At 39.9% G+C, this 19,173-nt stretch overlaps 1 protein-coding gene across 9 annotated transcripts in view; it reads left to right on the top strand.

The window, feature by feature from the left end:
• The window catches only part of STK39 (serine/threonine kinase 39), a 282,065-nt gene that overhangs the window by 185,270 nt on the left and 77,622 nt on the right, over window positions 1-19,173 (top strand). Inside the window, exons 15-16 of one of the 9 annotated variants that reach the window (XR_009055029.1) lie at window positions 11,044-11,185; window positions 11,728-12,406. The exons of the other annotated variants lie outside the window; for them this stretch is intronic. The gene's annotated coding sequence lies outside the window, so the exon portion shown is untranslated. Of the gene's footprint in view, window positions 1-11,043; window positions 11,186-11,727; window positions 12,407-19,173 lie in introns of those variants that run through there. 9 annotated transcript variants of the gene reach the window in all.

Here is a 19,173-nt window from a genome sequence, read left to right as displayed (position 1 = left end):
CGAGCATGAGTACGTATGCAGGCTCTATGGCTGCACCTTCTCTCCACTCTGCTGTGTTTTACCAGTTTTCTTCTGCTTGCTCAGGTAGTTAGGGGTGGGCTGGTTAAAGTTGATCAGTTTGCCCCGTAAGCAGATAAACATGTATGGAGTGAGATGCCAACCTTCCCTCCTTACAAGCACCTCTGATGTGTTAAGTATTGCTCTGGGAGACTGCTTCAGTTGGCTTGGTATTGGGGTGTCCCAGCACATTCTCTGGACCAGTAATTCACCACTAAAGATTGTATAACCTTCTGCACCCCTACCTTCAAATTTTGTTTATATAGATAAGGGTTGAGGGAGTCAGAGGTCATGATTGGTGCTAGCATAGCGACTTTGGTGAGTTATTAATAAGGGTTGGAGTGCCTGACTTCTAATATTTGCAGCACTTTTAGAATATGGGGTTCCTGATGCCTGTCTATCCTTGGCTTAGCATCCTGGGAACCAATTCTGGAGTAACAGGAAAAGATCCGCTAAGTGTCTGCGGATAGAGTCATGCATCTCCATGCAGAACTACTTCTGGGCAAGTTTCCCAGGGAATATCAGAAACATAACCCTTGGCCTTTGAGGATCATGTTACATTTTAGTTTAAGGAAATAAAAATATAAACATAGGAAATATTAAATAGCTGTATCAGGCAGTGTGTGATGAATTGCTCCAGGAAATGTAATTGAGGATAAATTGAGGATAAATGGTATAGTTTTTCAGATATTAGTGTCCACTGGCGTAGCCCACCAAGGCCGCATCTCTGACCGGTGGCAAGGGCTATGGTAGGGGGGGAGTGAGGAGGCGACTGGGTGGGCTGCTTTCCAGCTGTGCTGTGCAGCTCCTAGGTATGCTCTGCAGACTATGAGGAATGGGAGGAATAGAAGAGGAAAGGTGCAAAGGCACTAATGCACAGTTTTAAGACTAAGTTGATTTAAAAAAAAAAAAACAGGCTGAATTTTGAAATAACAGTATTATATTCCTGGTTATAACTTCTGGCAGCGGGAGAGAGGGGTCTGTCAGAGTTGCGAAGGTGCACATGAGAAATATGTCTTTGAGAACTGCTTTTACTTTTGAGTAGTAAATAGAAGTTGCAAGGAGCTTGCTGTTTACTGACTGCTCTTCTTTCTTGTCTCTGTTATCAGGTTTATTCCTAGTCAGTGTACTGATTCATTTTTCACTATGTTTATTTGATTGGGAATTAAAAATACCCACCCTCTTTGGTAATGGTCCTGTGAGAATTGTTACTGTGCTTGGGTTCTCAGATAGGTTGGTGGGTTTGCCCCAGGTTTGCAGCGTGCTGCATTCTCAGTCTCCATCCCCAGCTTTATTTGTCTTCTACGACCCATGCAAACATGCTCATCACCTCTCCTTTCACCCTGGACAGTCTTCACTCTCCTTCCCCAAAAAAGCTGTCACTGTTTTCACCGCGTCTGCCCCACCACAGTGCAACAGAGAAAGTGTGAGAGTTTGGGGTGTTGACAGACTTGGTAGCATGTGCATTTTTTTTTTTTTTCTTTTTTTAGTTGGACTCCCCCCCGCCATACAACTTCCCACTGACTATTTTACAGTTGGTAGTATATATATGTCTGTGCTACTCTCGCTTCGTCTCAGTTTCCCCTTTAGCATGTGCATTTTAATCTTCCACTATTCTTTCTGTAAACTTATGGTCTTTCTATCCTTTCCTTTTTGTTTCCTAGAGAATTATCAGAGGCTCTTCCTTTCATTGCTGTCATCTGTTATACAAACAGCCTTTGGGTCATATTCCAGTATTTTATCCAGATTACCTTAAAGACAAATCAAGCTGTTGCTCGGTAACTTCTCTAAGGCTGAAATTGAATTTATGCCATTCACTAAATCACCATGCGTAAGGACTCTAAATTGATCTCAATGGCCTTGGACTTCAGGTTGTGTATTGAGTGATAAAGAAAAGACATGTTTTTTCCCATTTTATTCTCTACTGTATTACTGCTGTTGAAGCTGGAAGGTTCATTAAGTCGAAGATTACCTTAAAGGGAGGCTATCTCGGCCATTAACCTGACAGTACCCTTGATGTACTCAATAGTATTGTAGGGACCTTTCCTCTGTCCCTCAGAAGTCAGCTATTATTATTTACGTATGCTCCTGCATAACTCAAGAAAAAGGAGCCACATAAAATGATACATTTTAATAGCCTGTGACACATTTAGTGGCCTGCGGAGCTGCTCTCAAGCAAAGTGGAAAGTGGGCTGTGGACACCGTCTGTGTACTCACCCACAGCCTTGCTCCAGCTTGCCAGTAACACCCAGAAAAGAGCGTGTACACTTGTCTGGAACCCTAGTTTTTGTGACGGCTGCCCAGGGGACACCTTCAGAGTGTCTGGCTCAGGTGGCCAGCAGGGCTTACATGTGGCCCCTCAGGGTTGTATGTATTTGTATACTTTTAAAAGCTGCTGCCTGAGGGTCTGGCTTCTAGTCAGCCTGAACCTAGGTGCTGAGGTCCTCCCCTTTGAGACACGGACAGGTCTTGGCACATCCTCAACTACTGGGAGCTATTAGAATGTAATAGGTTGCTTTGACAAGCATAGAGATTTGAGAATGAAGAGCTAGGGCACTGCTGGACAGAAAATTTCCTCTCCTGCTCCTTCAAGATGGGGAGAGGTGGTTGTTTCACCTACTGTATACACAGAAAGTCAGGCAGAATAAAGCAACAAGGATATGTTAATGAAAGAACAAGATAAAATCTCAGGGGAAAAAAAGAACTCTTAATGTAACGGAGATAAGTTAATTTACCTGATAAAGAACTTGAAGTAATGGTCATAAAGATGCTTACTGAACTGAGATGAATGGATGAACACAGTGAGAACTTCAACAACAAGACAGAAAATATATGAAAGTACTAAATAAAAGTCCCAGAGTTGACAAACACAGTAACTGAAGTGAAAAATACAGTAGAAGGATTCAACAGTAGACTAGATGAAGCAGAAGAAAGGATTACTCAACTCAAAGACAAGGCAGTGGAACGGACCCAATCAAAGCAGCAAAATGAAAAAAGAATGAAAAAAGAATGTGAAGATAGCTGACAGGACTTATGGGACAGCATCATACAGACTAACAGTTGTATCATAGGGCTCCCAGAAGAAGAGAGAAAAAGGGGCAGAAATCTTATTTGAAGAAATAAGTGCCAAAAACGTCTCTAACCTGGAGAAGGAAACAGACATCCAGATGCAGGAAGGCCAGAAAATTTCAAATAAGATGAACCCAAAGAGACCCACACCAAGACATGATATAATTAACATGTCAGAAGTTAAAGAAATGTTGAAAATATTAAAAGCAGCAGGATAAATCAATTTTTTATGTACAAAGAACTCCCATAAGACTGTCAGCAAATTTTTCAGCACAAATTTTGTACGCCACAAGGGAGTGGCACAATTAATTCAAAGTGCTGAAAGGAAAAAACTTTCCAACCCCAAATACTCTACCTGGCAAAGTTATCATTCAGATTTGAAGGACAGATAAAGTTTGCCAGCCAAGTAAAAACTAAAGGAGTTCATCACCACTAAACTGGCCATGTAAGGAATGTTACAGGGACTTCTTTAAACTGAAAAGAAAGGACACTATAAATAATAACGGGAACACATATGAAAGAGATCTCTCAGAAAAAAGTAAATATGTAGTAAAAGTAGTGGGTTAATTATAAAGCTAGTATGAAGATTAAAATAAAAAGTAGTTTTAAAAAAACCCATGATTACAATAATTAGAGATACACAAGATAAAAAGATGTAAAATGTGACATCAAAAACATCAAATGTGGTGGGGGAGAGTAAAAATGCGGAGCTTTAGAATGGAATCAAGCTTAAGTTGTTATTAACTTAAAGTAGACTCTTATAAGCTGTTATATGTAAGTCTCATGGTTACCACAAAGCAGAGACCTATAGTTAAGTAACAGACAGTAAAGAGAAAGGAATACAAGCGTACCATTAAAGAAAGTCATCAAACAACAAAAGAAGAGAGCAAGAGAAGAAGAAAGGAACAGGGAGGAACTACAAGAACAGCTGGAAAACAATTAACAGCATGACAGTAAGCACGTAACTATCAATAATTACAGTAAATATAAATGGACTAAATTCTCCTGTCAAAAGACATAGAATGGAATGGCTAAAAAAAAAAGACTCACCTAAATGCTGCCTATAAGAGACACCCTTTAGATGTAAGGAAACAGACTAAAAGTGAGAGGATGGAAAAAGATATTCCATGCAAAGGGAAACCAAAAGAAATCTGGAGTAGCTACACTTAGACAAAATAGACTTTAAAATAAAGACTATAAGAGATAAAGAAGAGCATTACATAATGATAAAAGGATCAGTCCAACAAGAGGATATAACATTGGTAAATATTTACGCACCCGATATTGGAGCACCTAAAAATATCAAGCAAATCTAGAGGGAGATCTAGAGGGAGAAATAGATAGCGATACAATAATAGTTGGGGACGTTGATACCTCACTTATGTCAAAGGATAGATCATCCAGACAGGAAATCAATAAGGAAATATTAGCCTTAAATGACATATTAGACTAGATGAACTTGAGACATTTAAAGAGCATTCCATCCAAAAGCAGCAGAATATACATTCTTTCCAAGTGCACATGGAATATTTTCCAAGATGGATCATGTTAGGGCACAAAAAAATGTCAATAAGTTTTAAGAGGATTCAGATCACATCAGGCATCTTTTCTGACCACAATGGTATGAAACTCGAAATTAATTACACAAATAAAACTGGAAAATTCAGAAATATATGGAGAGTAAACAACATACTACTGACTAACCAGTAGGTCAAAAGGAGAAATCAAAAAATACCTTGAGACAAAAGAAAATGGAAATGTAACATACCAAAATTCATATGATGCAGCAGAAGTTCTAAATGGGAGGTTCATAGTGATAAATGCCTACTTCAAGGAATAAGAAAAGTGTCAAACAACCTAACTTTACACAGGAAAAAAATAAAGAACAAATAAGCCCAGAGTTAGTAGAAGGAAGGAAACAAGATTAGAGCAGAAATAAATGAAAGAGACTAAAACAACAGTAGAAAAGATCAGTGAAACTAAGAGCTAGTTCTTTAAAAAGAGAAACAAAACTCACAACCCTTTTCACCATGGAAAAAGGAGCTAGAACTCAAAATCAGAAATGAAAGAGGAGACATTACAACTGATATCACAGAAATACAAAGGATCATAGAGACTACTATGAACAAGTATACACCAGTGAGTTGGACAACATGGAAGAAATGTGTAAATTCCTAGAAACATACAACTTCCGAAGCCTAAATCATAATGAAATAGAAAATCTGAACAGACCAGTTACTAGCAAGTAGATTGAATCAGTAATCAGAAACCTCCCAACAAACAAAAGTCTGGGATCAGGTTGCTTTACTGGTGAATTCTACCAAACATTCAAAAAAGAATTAATACCAGTCTTTCTCAAACTCTTTCCAAAAATAGAAGTGGGAACACTTCCACACATATTTTACGAGGCCAGCATTACCAGACAAGGATGCCACAAAAAAGAAAATTACAGGCCAATATTCCTTTTTTTTTTTTAAGCTCTTTATTGGAGTGTAATTGCTTTACACTGTTGTGCTAGTTTCTGCTGTACAACAAAGTGAATCAGCTGTATTTATACATTATATTCCCTCCCTCCCATGACTCTTTCCCACCCTGACCTATCACGACCCACTCTAGGTCATCACCAATCATCAAATTGATCTCCCTGTGTTATGCAGCAGCTTCCCACTAGCTGTTTATTTTACATTTATAGTATATATGTCATTGCTACTCTCTCACTTCATCCCAGCTTCCCTTTCACCCCCCCGCCCTGCCCTGGCCTCAAGTCTGTTCCCTACATCTGCATCTTTACTCTTGCCCCACCACTGGGTTCATCAGTACCATTTTTTTTTTTTCGATCCCATATATATGTGTTAGCATACGGTGTTTGTTTTCCTCTTCAGGCCAATATTCTTCATGAATATAAATGCAGAAGTCTTCAACAAAATACTAGCAATCTAAATTCAGCAATACGTTAATCATCAAGTTGAATTAATCCCAGGGATGCAAGAATGTTTCAACCTCTGCAGATCAGTCACTGTGATATGCCACATTAACAAAAGATGTCATATGATCATCTCAATAGATGCAGAATAGATCTCAGTAGATGCAGAAAAAGCATTTGACAGAATTCAACATCCACTTATGATAAAAACTCTAAACATAGTGGGTATAGAGGGAACATACGTCAACATAATAAAGGCCATAAAAGACAGGCCCACAGGTGAAATCATACTCAACAGTAAAAAGCTGAAAGCTTTTTCTGTAAGATCAGGAAAAAGACAAAGATGTTTACTCTTGCAACTTTTATTCACCATCATGTTGGAAGTCCTAGCCAGAGCAATTAGGCAAGAAATAAAAGGCATCCAAATTGAAAAGGAAGGAGTAAAACTGTCAGTATTTGCAGCTGACATGTTTTATATGTAGAAAACCGTGAAGACTCCATCAAAAAAATTGTTAGAACTAACAAATTCAGTAAAGTTGCAGGATACAAAATCAGTATGCAAAAATCTGTTGCATTTCTCTATGCTAATAATGAAATATTAGAAAGAGAAATTGAGAAAATCCCATTTACAATTGCATGAAAAAGAATGAAATACCTAGGAATAAATTTAACCAAGGAGGTGAAAGACCTGTATATTGAAAACTGCAAGACATTAATGAAAGAAATAGAAGATGCAAATAAATTGAAAGCTATCCTGTGCTCATGAGTTGGAAGAATTAATATGTCCATACTATCCAAAGCAATATACAAATCAGTGCAATCCTTATCAAAATTCCAATGGCATTTTTCACAAAAATGAAAGAAACAATTCTGAAATTTGTATGGAACAACAAAAGAACCCAAATAGCCAAAGCAATCTTGAAAAAGAAGAGAAAAGCTGTTGGTATCATGTTCCCTGATTTCAAATGATATTGCAAAGCTGTCATATTAAAACAGTGTGGTATTGGTGTTAAAACAGACACATAGATCAATGGAACAGAATAGAGAGTCCACAGATAAAACCACACCTATATTAATGGTCAGTTAATTTGCAACAACACATCCAAGAATATACAGCAGGGAAAGGACAGTCTTTTCAATATAAACGCAAGAATATGAGCTTCCCTGGTGGCATAGTGGTTAAGAATCTGCCTGCCAATGCAGGGGACATGGGTTCAATCCCTGGTCCAGGAAGATCCCACATGCTGCAGAGCAACTAAGCCCATGTGCCACAACTACTGAGCCTGCGCTCTAGAGCCCACGTGCCACAGCTACTGAAGCCCGCGCACCTAGAGCTGGTGCTCTGCAACAAGAGAAGCCACAGCAATGAGAAGCCCACATACTGCAACAAAGAGTAGCCCCCGCTCGCCACAGTGAGAGAAAGTCCACGCGTAGCAATGAAAACCCAATGCAGCCAATATATTAATTAATTAATTAATTTAAAAAAGCAAGAATAAACAAGTGGGACTATGTCCAACTAAAATGCTTCTGTACAGCAAAGCAAGCCATCAACAAAATGAAAAGGCAACCTACTGAATGGGTGAAAAACAGGCATACCTAGTTTTATTTTGCTTTGCTTTATTGTGCTTCACAAGTATTGCATTTTTTTTTACAAATTAAAGTTTGTGGTAACCCTGCATTGTCAGATGCTGGTTAGCATTTTTTAGTGATAAAGTATTCTCTAACTAAGGCAGCTATATATTTTTTAGACATAATGTTATTGCTCACTGAGTAGACTACAGTATAGTGTAAACATAGCTTTCAAATGCACTGGGAAACCAAAAAAATTTGTATGACTTGCTTCATTGCGATAATCACTTTATTGTGGTGGTCTGGAACTGAATCTGCAGTATCTCCAAGTTTTGGCTGTACCTTATGAGGAGATAATATCCAAAATGTACAAAGAACTCATCAAACTCAATAGCAAAAAACAAAAAAACAAAAAAACCCGTTAAAAAATAAACAGAAGAACTGAATGGACATTTTTCCAAAGATGACATACAGATGGCCAGCAGGTATGTGAAAAGAGGCTTAACATCATCAGTCATCAGGGAAATGCAAACCAAAACCATAATGAAGTATCACCTCCCAGCTGGCAGAGTGGCTATTGTCAAAAAGACAAGAAATGACAAGTATTGGCAAGAATGTGGAGAAAACATTTTTGTGAACTGTTGGTGGTCATGTAAATTGATGTGGCCACTATGGAAAACAGCATGGAGTTTCCTCAGAAAATAAAAAACTAGAACTACCATATGATTCATCAATTCCAGTTCTCGGCTTTCATCTGAAGAGAATGAAAGCACTAATTCAAAAATATGTACGCAGCTCCATGTTTATGACAGCATTTTTAACAATAGTCAAGGTATGGAAACAATCTAAGTGCCCGTCAGTGGATGAATGGATAAAGAAGATGTGGTACATACATACAATGGAACATTATTCAGCCGTAAAAAAATGAAATCTTGGCATTTGCAGCAACATTTGCCACCTTGAGGATGTTATGCTGAGTGAAAAAGTCAGAAAAAGACACCATGTGATCTTTCTTATATGTGGAAACTAAAGCAAACAAATAATAAGCTCAACGATATAGAGAACTGATTGATGGTTGCAAGAGGTGGAGAGGGCTGCAAATTGGTGAACTATGGTTATGTTTTATTAGTTTAAATAAATTGGAAATTTTGAAAAATAAAGACGTGAATGAAAGAAAAAAAACAATGCATTTTAACATGTTGCAGATAAGAACAAAGGCTTTAAAACATCCTCTCCAGAGAAAGGTATAGTAAGAATTTTTATAAAATGCTGAGATCCTCATTCTAGGGGATTTCTATACTGGTTAATCTGCACTGTCCTGAGCTCACATAAAAAATGGAAATCGGAACCCTCTCGTTTTCAAGTGTACATAATAATGGTGCCACAAGTACAAGGTCAGAAATTGGGAGAGGATAAAAACCTTCACAAACTAGTAGGATGTGCTTTTGGCAAAGGTCGGGAGAAACCGGGGAAAGGATTGCAAAAGGACTGTGGTGGTGTTTGCCGTGGGCCGCATCTTTGACGGCAGTCAGAAGTTGTGCCTCCTTTGTGCTTCTGACTTCATTGTAAACTCTTGTACCGCTTCCTGCTGCCTCACTCGTGCAAGAAGAATTTGCAGAGAAAATCCACATTTGCATTGCTTCTGTGTTTTAAGGTTTAGAAACAGCTGCAACACAATTTAATCAAGCGGGAAATATTGTTTACTTGTGTCTGGGGGTTGTTTGCCTCTTTTCTGTACGTAGACACTTAATTGCCCCTGTTACTGTGGTTTATATTTATTTTCAATTAAAAAATTAGGACTCATCGACTTCCAGGTTAGACTTATCGCTGTTAGTTATCGGTGAGTGGTTTTTTGTTATCAGTGATTAACAGATAGAATTCCTCAGATTAATTAATTCTATTTGCTCAACCGTTTTTTGTTTTTGTTTCTTTTAGTTTTCACCCGTCAAGCACTGTGCTTGGGGTACAGAAATGAATACAGCAAGCTACAGGATAAAGGGAAACATACTCTGGTTTCTGAGTAAAAAGTGGCCTTTGAGCTGTGTTTTGTATTTGTGGTCAGGACTCTATCGCTGAAGAGTGATTAGGTGGAGTTGGGGAGTGGGGCCAGATGGGTCAAAAGGGGAATGACTCTTAACCACTTGGGGGACGCTTATAGACTTTTAAAACTCAGATGAAAGCTGTGGGCCGCCCCCTACCCTCACCCCAGTGTGCATATTTAACATTTACACAGCCTTCTGCATGCAGTTTGGGTGGGTTTGCTGATCCTCAGAACCCTTCCCAGACCCCGCAGGTCTCCTGCAGTAGAAGGCAGGGAGCTGGAATTAGAACCCTTATAACCCACTGTTACCAGTGTTACTGCTTTTCCGTGAATGTCCAGGCTCCGTCATAACCCCTGCCTTTGAAGTGTGTTCACCTGACGATTTATGAATTATGTCGTAACGTATCTGTTTGCTGTTTTGAATGTACGAAAGAAAGATTGCTCGCGTCTACCACAGAGTATAGGCTGTGTGCAAAGGCCATTTCTAAAGGGAGAACTCTTTGATAACTAAGTAGGTAGGCCGGCAGACAGACAGACAGACAGATAGATGGGGTGACACTAACCCAGTGGCAGAGCAGATGCATGGAACCTGCCGTAGATGTTCAGAAAATAATTTCTGTTCATTTGATCCCTTTGCAGTTTTACCTTCTGCTTATTGCTCATTGAAACAATTAGATACTTACGAGAAATGGAGCAGTGAGGGAGGTAAGCATGCTTCAAGCCCAGATACCTGAAGAGAGACTTAAAATCCTCTAGTAAAACCCATGCGTGTGAAGCCTGAATCCAGGTACCCACTGAAGCCCCATAAGCGTCAGTCAGTGGTCTCCATCGTAGGCCTTTGCCCAGGACCCATCCCGGTTGGCTTTTCGTCTCCTGCTGGCTTCCCTGGCTCCACTCCCAGAGTGCTCGGTCACGCTCTGGCTTCTCAACTTATTTTTGGCTGATCTGGTTTTGGTGAGCCCCTTGGATTTCCTTCTCGCGTTGCTTTTGGTTCCTGCCTTATTCTCCCCTCTCCTTTCCTCTCTGAATCCACGTCCTCCTTTGTCAGAGAACAGAAACATTGCACAGGGGCCAGTCCCCAGGTTCTCTGTGGAAGGAGTGCTGGTGGACTTGGACGTGCAGTTCATGTAAAAATAGGAATAGGCTCATATGTTCCACATAATATGTTTTGAGAGTGTGCCGCCTGTTAGAAATGGGGGAGTAAACGTTGTGAGAGAAAACAATACTTTTAAGTTGTGTCATTTTAAACCAAGCAAGAATTACTTAACTAGAGGAGCTTTGTGATATGCATGGGAAACGTGATGTGCTGTAGAGATATTTAGAGGAACCGGAACTCAAGTGAGCACGTGATGTGACTTCTTCTTTAAACCTTGCCTTTTTGCAGAGAATACTTGAGATACGTACAAGAGGAAAACATCAAGTAGGAGAAGTAAAACGAAGCTAAAATGAGATTTTAAAACTAATTTGAGTGTGGAAAGAGCATTTGGACCGGGAACCCAAAGTGATATAATTACAATCCCTGAGAAGTAAGTTTAGCTCTCAGCTTCTTAGCAACCAGGAAATTATAGTTGTCTGTGTAGTTCTTCTTTCCTGATAAAAGTAAACCTGTACCATTAAAAGGTTATTTAGAGAGGCAAGCTTTTGCTTGAAACTAAATTCAAGAGAAATTTATCTCATGGTTCTTTTTATAAAGAACCTTGGATAACATAGCAGAAAACTTGACTCGCTCTGTTTTTGCAAAAAGTGCAAAAAAAAAAAAAAAGTGTTGTTGAATTGTTTTTTCTTAGATTGACCTTCCTTAGAAGTCAAGGGTTTGTCCTGATTGAATTACAGCATAAAGTTATCTTTTCAGGGGCTAAACCAGGTTCAGATCTGTTTTTCTCTGCTTATCAGCTTAGAGAGGGCCCTGGGTTGAGAGAAGTTGAGATGCTTTTGGCAGGGAGAGGATAGCAGTTATTCCAAGTTGAGAGTGAGTCCACCAAAGTGTTCCTTTGCAGTGCCTTGATCAAAGGGAATTCTGATGTGTAGATATTAGATGAGCAACTAGCACTGTTTGTCATTCTCATAGGGAACGTTCAAGAAGCTGATTTGCACATCACCCGGATGAAAGAGCCCTCATTTGCAGACCTGCTTCAGAGAAGAAACTGTGGGGATAGACCATGTAATTACCAAAAAAAAAGAAAAAGGAAAAAAAAGCCTCTAATATTATACTTTTCCCCAAGTAATTGGTTTACACCCCATGATTTTGAACCATACAATACAGAAGAAGTGTTTTTAGCTTGAGCAAAATTACTTTACAGGGAGATGTGATTAATGGCTTCCTCTTCTATAAGCCTAAGGTACATCCTTTAGAACTTTGATTATATTAAGTGCTGTGTTTTCAATACATCTGCAAGAGTTTTGCTTTTAGAGTTGGGAGGATTGCATATTTTTCATTTTAGTGTTAGCACAGGTTCATCACAAACAGTCATGCTGGTTTTAGCATCCCTGTATTGAACTTATTAAAAAAAAAAAAAAAAGTCAAAGAATCACCTGCTCTGGGAGACACCTAGTGATTTCAGTGCTGGGTTCTTCCTACTAGGTGGTAAGCTCCAGGCAGACGAGGACCAGGTCTGTTTTTTTTTGTTGTTGTTTTGTTTTTTAATTGAAATAAATGCTTAACTACTTCTTTATTCAACTGTGTATATGATCAACATTTACTTTATTTTCCTTTTTTAAAAATATTTTTATTATTTTGGCTGCATTGGGTCTTCGTTGTGGTGCGGTAGCTTCTCTTGTTGCAGAGCACAGGCTCTAGGCGCATGGGCTCTAGGCGCATGGGCTTCAGTAGTTGTGCATGGGCTCAGTAGTTGTGGCTCATGGGCTCTAGAGCGCAGGCTCAGTAGTTGTGGCATGTGGGCTTAGTGGCTCCGTGGCATGTGGGATCTTTCTGGACCAGGGCTTGAACCCATGTTCCCTGCATTGACAGGCAGATCCTTAACCACTGTGCCACCAGGGAAGTCCCCACTTTATTTTCTTACTGAGATATAATTGACATATGACATATATTAGTTACAGGTGTACAACATAATGATTCGATATTTGTGTTGCCAGGTGATCACCACAGTAAGTTTAGTTAACATCCATTACCACACACAGTTACAATTTTTTTCTTGTGATGAGAACTTTTGAGATCTACTCTCATCAGCTTTTGGGTGTACAGCACAGTATTATTAATTTTAGTTACCATGACTGTCGGTCTGTTTTGTGCATAGCTGTATGGTGTATGCTGCACATATTCCTGCCATTAGAAGAGCTTATTAAACACTTGTTAAAAGAATAAATGAAGCTGATTCTTACCTTCCTATATGCTGTGTTAAAAGGGCATAACACCAAGTAATTTAAAACCCAAAACATTATTTAGGTGCATTAACGGAAGAGAAATTGGAAAGAAGCCCTTCTGAGAGTGGAATCGATGTTAGGGTCTATTAGGAGATATACTGTGCCCTCCATCCCAATAATGCATAAATTTAAGGGGGCATGTGCGTGGGACCTGTGCACCTTCATCATGTCGCAGTGGTCATGTCCTGAAAAGAGGGCTGTTTTCACTCGGCCTGATTACTTTGAGATTCACCCGTGTTGTTGCATGTATAAATAGTTCACTCCCTTTGATTGCTGGGAATGTGTTTCATTTTATGGATATACTTCATTTTGTTTATTCACTCACCTACTGGTGGATGTTTGTTTTTTTCCCAGTTCCTTTCTATTAAGAATAATGCTGCTAGGGACATCTATATACAAGTCTTTATCTGAATTCTGGATTTCTCTTGGGAAAATACGTAGTCATAGAACAGCTGGGTCAGATGGCAGGTTTGTGTTTAAGTTTTTGTTTTTAATTAATTAATTTATTGGCTGCATTGGGTCTTCGTTGCTGCGTGTGGGCTTTCTCTAGTTGTGACAAGTGGAAGCTGCTCTTTGTTGTGGTGTGCAGGCTTCTCCTTGCGGTGGCTTCTCTCGTTGTAGAGCATGGGCTCTAGGCACGTGGGGTTCAGTAGTTGTGACACATGGGCTCCAGTAGTTGTGGCACGTGGGCTCAATAGTTGTCGCTTGCAGGCTCTAGAGCGCAGGCCCAGTAGTTGTGGCACACGGGCTTAGTTGCTCCGCGGCTTGTGGCATCTTCCCGGACCATGCCTTGAACCCGTGTCCCCTGCATTGGCAGGTGGATTCTTAACCACTGCACCACCAGGGAAGCCCTGTGTTTAACATTTTAAGAAACTGCCAAAACAGTTCTCAAAAGTGAGTTTTCCGTTTTATACTCCATCAGCAGTATATGCGAGTTCTAGTTCCACTGCAGCCCTGCCAGTACTCAGTGTGGTCAATGTTTTAAATTTTAGCCATCCTAATAGGTATGTAGTGGGATCTCATTATGGTTTTAATTTTCATTTCTCTGATTAGGGACATTGAACATCTTTTCATGTGCTTAATAGGCATTTGTATAGCTTCTCAAATCTTGTGTCAATATTTTATTGAATTGTCTCTTTATTACTGAGTTGTAGAAATTCTTTGTATATTCTGAATATATCCTTTGTCAGATATACGAATCATGAATATATTCTCTCATATTTGGCTTATGTTTTAGTTTCTTAATATCAGTGTCCTTTAAAAACAGTTTTAAATCCTGGTTAAAAGTTTAATTTATTAATTTATTAATGGTTTGTGCTTTCCATATACTATTTAAGAAATTCTTATCTCAACGCTGCAAATACTTTCCGTTTTTTTCCCCTATATTTTTCTCTGGAAGTTTTATCATTTTAGCTTTCACACTTAGGTCTGTGGATATTTTAAGTTAATTTTTGTGTGTGGTGTAAGGTAAAGGTCGATGCTAATTTTTGTTCTTACAGATAGCTACAGCCTCATTTGTTCAATGAGCTAAACATTTGTCAAACATTTGTCATAATGAAAATAATGTGGGTTTTTTTTGGGCGGTGGGGTTCAAAAGAATATACACAAAGATTGTTTTCCACCTAAATCATACACCTATTAACATGTTGGTGTCTTTCTTCCAAGCACTTTCTCCGTGCTTTGCATATGTGTTTGTAATTATAACCATAGACATGGCTTTGTAACCTAGTCCATTTAACTTCAGGTCCCATTCCTCCCATTGTTTTCAGATTATTATCTGGAGCTCACCCAAGGATCCCTATTGCCCTGTTTTGGTTCCATTGGTGACCAAAAACACCTGCCTAGTTGTTGCTTTTATTTTAAGTTTGAGCTCAATTCTCTGCCTCTTCTTTTAAGTCTTTTTTACCCAAATGATGATGAGTCATTCTAGCACACCTTCTGTTTCAAATCTTCGTGGATCTTTTTAAAGAGATTTTCCCCCTCGCCTTATAAAAGTAATACACGTTCATTAGAGGAAATGTACAGAAAGTTATAAAGAAGATAACGATTACCCATCGAACCATCACTCAAAGATAAGCACAATTAACATTTTTGTGTATTCCCTTCTTTCTTTTACTCTGCACGTATATTTTTTGTTGCTCCAATTATACTAGATATGCAATTTTGTACTCTTGCTTTTTATACTTAAGATTGCATTAGAGCCGTTTTCTCACGTCATTAAAAATCCTTTATAAACAACATTTTAATAGCTACATAATATTGCATCCTGTGGTTGTTCCACTGCAGCTTGTTTAACTATCTTCCTATCATTGGGGATTTAATTTGGTTCCAGGTTTTTGTTACAAAATAAATGTTGTAAAGACTGGCCTTATTCAAAAAACTGTCAACTTTCTCATTTTGTATGTCAGATTCATAGATGTAGAATTGGTAGATCAAGGGATATGACTATTTTGAAATTCTGGAAACATATCGCCAAACAACCCCTCTCAAAAGAGAGTATCAGTCTGTATTCCCAATAGCCGTGAAAGAAAATCTAATGGACTACATCCTTGTGAGCGTTTCACGTTTTCTGTTATCATTTTGTAATCTTTGCTACTTTAATTTGGTAGATTAAAAAAAGTAGTAATTGGATTTTTAGTTTGCACTTCTGGTGAGGCACATCTCAAAATCCCGAGGTAGACAAAGTTGGGGAGGGCAATGAAAGATGCTTTGATTTTTATAGAGTGTCCAAGCCCAGTAAAATAACTTACCCCTATATAAGAAGAAATTGAAATTTCTATTATTACCCTGAAAGAATTCACACTATGTCCCAAAATGTGCATTAGTCTTAACAAAGCAAGCCTAAGGCTTTCCCTTGAAATTGAAAAGTTTATTAAAATAGCAAAAACAGAGATTAGGTTGTTCTGAACTTGTTTGTTCTCAGTGATTCCCCGCTGAAGTCCAGCGGTCGTTATTCCCTCTTCTGGGTGGTCTCAGATCATCCCTTTAGTAATGAGATTGGAGGAGCAGCCTCTTCCTAGCAGTCTCTGTTTCAGCTCCTTCCTAACTTTTCCCTAAGGAGACAGGTGCATGCTCTTGCCCTCAGCCTTCCTCTGTAGTGGGCAGGAGGAATCTAGTTGCTGGGTTTCCCTGCTGGCTCTTAGGAAGCAGGAGCAGGGCGTCTGTGGGAAGCCCTTGACTTATGTGTGTCCAGGGGTACTGCTCTTCTGAGCGCTCAAGCATGCAGAGACACCCAGAGAAGCCTGGAACTATATGTCACCTTCTCCCCATAAAATCTCTGCTCCTGAACCTACCATCTGTTGATAGGGGTAAACAATATTGCCTCACTTAAGAACAGTAAGCCCAGTTTAATAGCAGAGCTCTCAACTGTAGGGCCAGATCATTATGCTTGCCTGATGCCAGGGAGAAATCAATATTAGGGCATCTCTTTTCCCACAAAGGCACATGGTGACGTGTTTCTGACTGATGGAGTCCTGGAGTGTAACCTCCGAATGACTAGAAAGTACAGGAATGAGTGAGGGTGGGGAGCCCACTCTGGGAGCCTTCTTCACCAGCTTCATCACCTTTCCACCAAGGCAGCAAGTCCTTTCCCTGTACAGCCTTCACAGTACTGCGGGTTTGGTCTTGGCACAGTAGCCACACAGATTTGGGCTAATCCCACAGAAAAATATTCTGAATTATGCATTGATCTTTGGTAAACCTGCCCTTGTCTGTTTTAATGTAAGAAACCCATAACAGGACATTGAAACTCCTTAGTCATTTTTTCGTAGCTTGAGAGATTTGAATTTCCTCCACGCTGAGTATTTATTTGCCTGTTTATTTTAGGAAATGTGAAGTCTGGAAAGGGCCTCTATTGGGTTACCACTTCCTTTGTAGTATAAGCAGTTCTCTTGCTCTTTAAGAGTGGGTGTTTAAGGGTGGGGGTGAATAGCAGGATGGGATAAACATTTTGAAGGTAAAGAAAGAGGCGTTCCTGGTCCCAGAATCTGAGATGTGAGTTCTCTTAAGGACAGCACATCAGACACCTTTGATGCACCTCAGCTCGCTCACCTGTAGAGTTTCTCTCCAGCTCTGTATCCTACGACTGGTCGTAAACCCACTGGGCACAGCCTGTACATCATTTTGTCTCTGCTCTCTCTCCTCCCAAGACTCGCTCGTTGCCTACCTGTGTCACATATGTGAGTTGAATGAGTTCCTCTGCTTGCCTCACTTAAAACTCACTCAGGTGGATTTGATCTCATCTTCTCTGTTAAATGGCCTGTTATATATTGTGCTTGAAATCTGAGTAATTTTATTTGATGCATATTTTTACTTTATGTTATTTTTGTCGGAAGAAAGGGAGTGCAAGGTAAGAAAGGATTAAACTCTTCTCTCTGGTTTGCTTTCGAGAATTCCCCATTAGGATATTTTAGAATCACAAAAGTAGTAATATTACTTGAAATTATTATTCTAACGTTAAAAAGAGTTTGTAAGAAAGCATGTTGGTGACCCCATGTAAGATACGGAAGTGAAATGAAATCAAGTCTTTGTGTGTCTTTATGGCAAAGCAAGACCATCATCACAGGCATCCCTATTTCCAGCTTTTAAAACTCCTCAAGAATGGGAATCTTCTTCTTTCATCTGTAACCAGTCGAAAGCATGAACAGCGTTCTAGACCCAGGAGGTTTCCAGAACAAGCTTGAATCATCAACAACCAATTTTGATACCAACTCCAAGTCTTTCAAATACACAGCTGTTTGGCAGCCAGATTCAGGCTGTAGTTCATAACAAGACTTTCAGGTCATTTTTAAATGTTTTATTAATAGTCACATCAGCGGGCTGGAGGGGATCCGTTTGCTGACGCACAGATAAAAATTAATATTGTATTTTCTTCCCCTCCCAGTTGGCTCAGTGGGAGATCGTATTAGTGTTCTAAAAAGTTACATAATTAGCATGGCACCCGCTGCTCACTTGGTGAGCCAAACTGGTTTTTAATGTTCAGAATACAAAACATGGAAATGTCATCTTCGTAACGTGCCAGGCTGTCACTGATAGCCCAGAGCGTTTCCGATGGCAGGTCTATAATAACCAGGATGATGAGAGTCGCAGTTAAACAGCAGTCTGAGCTTGGAGCACGCTTCCTGCAGGCCTTCCTGCGTCCAAGGAGGCCCTCGATGGTGGAGGGTATGGAAGATGAGTGACGGGTGTGTGCTGTCTTCTGGTGCAACGGAAAGTTATCAGAAATGTTGGTCGAACCATCAGCAAAATGGGTGCTTTTGTCGTGTCTCTTTCCCCAGGAAATTCCCTGAATCTCGCAGACAGGAGTACGTACCTTAGGTGTTGTTTCCGTCTTCTGCTGTGCCTTTCTACCTTCACAGCCACTGAGATCTTTGATTTGACCAAAGTGGAGAATTTCAGTTCTTCAGAAGGGAAAGAGGTCTGGGATGGATAGTCAGGAGAATTCTCAGCTCCTCGTGGGTTTATTTCTTGAGGGTTATCAAGGATTCCAAAGCAGCCCCAGGTACCATCTCTTGGTCTCCTTCAAACTCTCAATTGGAGACTGCCGGTCTCCACCTCCCCCACTGATTCAGGCGCTATTGGGATTCTTCCGGCGCGGCAAAGACCTTGACCCCCCCCTGAAATCTTGTTATATATGTTGGGTCTTATGGTTAGAATCTGCTCTAGGACTCAGTGGAGGATTGGATACCTCTACTCCTGCTCGGGTAGGGGAAGGGGTAAGAAAGAACAGGTCTAGACAAGGGCCAGTAACTCCCACGCAGAACTCAGCAGCCAGAGAGCGTATTTATTATCACTGTTGCTGCCGTGCCGTGAATGCTACCTAGAATGCTTGCTGTGGGCCAGGCCCTCCCATGCTTCCTCCCTGATCTTACTCTTTCTACCCTATTTTACAGATAGCAATACTAAGACTTGGGAAGTTCATGGACTGGCCAGAAGGTGTCATAACTAGTCAGTGTTGCAAGTCAGTGTTACAATTGGCATGTAAACTCAAGAATGTTGTCCTTAGAATCCAAGCTATATAGACTGAGTGGACCAGGCGAAACCATGTTTTGTTCTCTTTGACTCCTCACAGAACCAACTCAGAGATTGCGGGTAGTGGGTTGGAGAGGACACGAGGTGGAGAAGAAGCCGGTTA

The sequence above is a fragment of the Hippopotamus amphibius genome, chromosome 8 (assembly GCF_030028045.1).
Source record: "Hippopotamus amphibius kiboko isolate mHipAmp2 chromosome 8, mHipAmp2.hap2, whole genome shotgun sequence".
In the NCBI taxonomy this organism is placed as follows: domain Eukaryota; kingdom Metazoa; phylum Chordata; class Mammalia; order Artiodactyla; family Hippopotamidae; genus Hippopotamus; species Hippopotamus amphibius.
Note: the sequence above shows the minus strand (reverse complement) of the source record. Positions and strands in the feature narration are given on the sequence as shown.